This window comes from Arachis ipaensis, chromosome B5 (assembly GCF_059453495.1).
Source record: "Arachis ipaensis isolate K30076 ecotype BB chromosome B5, ASM5945349v1, whole genome shotgun sequence".
Classification (NCBI taxonomy): domain Eukaryota; kingdom Viridiplantae; phylum Streptophyta; class Magnoliopsida; order Fabales; family Fabaceae; genus Arachis; species Arachis ipaensis.
The window spans coordinates 110620898-110622616 of NC_142440.1; the positions used below are offsets into that span (position 1 = coordinate 110620898).

The following is a 1719-nucleotide window of genomic DNA, read 5'->3' on the forward strand; positions in this document are numbered from 1 at the left end:
TTCAAAAACTTGGCATAAAGTGGCATTTGTTCTATGGCTTCAGCAAATGGTATGTTGATTTGTAGCTTCTTGAAGATTTCCAAAAATCTCAAGAACTGGTTGTCATCTTCCTTTTTCTTCAATAGCTGGGGGTATGGAGCTCTTGAGACGTTCAGTTGGGGTATCTTTTTTTCTTTCTGCAAACTTGGCGTGGAGGTTTGCATTCCATCTTGCTCTTCTTCCTTTTCATTTGAGCCTTCTTCTTGTGGTTTTTGGGGATGTTCCTTCAGTTCCTTCCCACTCCTAAGTATGATAGCTTGACACTCCTCCCTTTTGCTTGAATGGGCATCATAGCAAAAATTGTGGTTAGGAAGCTGCTTAAACAGATAGCTGATTTGTGTCTCCAGTTTTGTGATGGCAGCATTTTGATTCTGCATGTTTGACTGCACTTCCTCTCTGAATGCTTTACTGTCTTGAATGTCTCTGCATATTCCTTCAATGAAGGTTTCGATCTTAGAGAGCTTGTCATCAATTGATGAGTGATTCGGAGCAGATGTGCTGTTTTGGTTTTGATAAGTGTGTAGAGACGTGTTGTTGTGGGGTGTTGAGATGTCCTCTGGGTGAATTGCTGGTGAGCTGTATTGTTGTTGGAGTTGTAACGTCTCTGGTCTTGGTTTTGATCTTGCTCACTTCCCCACCCAAAGTTTGGGTGGTTTCTCCATCCAGGGTTGTAAGTCTTGGAGTATGGATCATATTTTTTCCTTGGTGAATTCCCAATGTAGTTGGCTTGTTCCTGACTCCCCTCTGCTTCTTCATTCACTCCTTCTTGGATTGTTGATGAAGATGAGATTGCTGCTACTTGGTTCCTCTCCATCTTCTTGGTGAGGTCAGCCAGCTGCTGGGTAATGAGCTTGTTTTGGGCCAACAGAGCATCTACATTGTTTAGCTCCATCACTTCTCTTGTGTTCCCTCTTTCGGAAGCATAGAAGTAGTCGTTTTCTGCTACTGTTTCAATAACATCTATGGCTTCCTCAATGGTCTTTTTCTTGTTCAAGGATCCTCCAGATGAATGGTCTACTGCCTTCTTTGACTCATAAGAGAGCCCTTCATAGAAAATGTGCAGCTGGACCCATTCGTTGAATATGTCAGGTGGACACCTCCTTGTTAAGTCTTTGAACCTCTCCCATGCTTCAAACAGAGTCTCACCATCTTGTTGCCTGAAGGTTTGAATCTCAGCTCTCAGCCTATTGATTCGTTGAGGAGGGTAGAATCTTGCTAAGAATTTGTTCACCACATCCTCCCAAGTTGTCAAGCTCTCCCTTGGGAAGGATTCTAGCCACTTGGCTGCCTTATCTCTGAGTGAGAAGGGAAATAAGAGCAGTCTATAGGCGTCAGGATGAACACCATTAGATTTCACTGTGTCACATATTCTCAGGAAGGTGGTTAAATGTTGATTGGGGTCTTCTTGAACACCTCCTCCAAACGAACAGTTGTTCTGAACAAGGGTGATGAGCTGTGGTTTAAGTTCAAAGTTGTTGGCATGGATTGTTGGCTTTTGGATGCTACTTCCACAATTGCCTGGGTTTGGATTAATGTAAGAGCCCAAAACTCTTCTATCCTCCCCAGCATGATTTGCTCCACCTCCTCTGCCATGGTTGTGAGTCTCTTCTTCATGATGATTTTCCATGTTTTCTTCCATGTTTGGTTCAAAGTATTCCTCAAACTGTTCCTCCTCTTCTT

The 1719-nt window shown here is 43.2% G+C and overlaps 1 non-coding gene across 1 annotated transcript; it reads left to right on the plus strand.

Annotated features, from left to right (window-relative positions):
• The first annotated feature begins 1121 nt into the window (after window positions 1-1121).
• Window positions 1122-1225, plus strand: LOC148565359 (small nucleolar RNA R71). The gene has a single exon (XR_015884513.1). It is a non-coding gene; the product is annotated as a small nucleolar RNA R71 (small nucleolar RNA).
• Window positions 1226-1719: the final 494 nt, after the last annotated feature.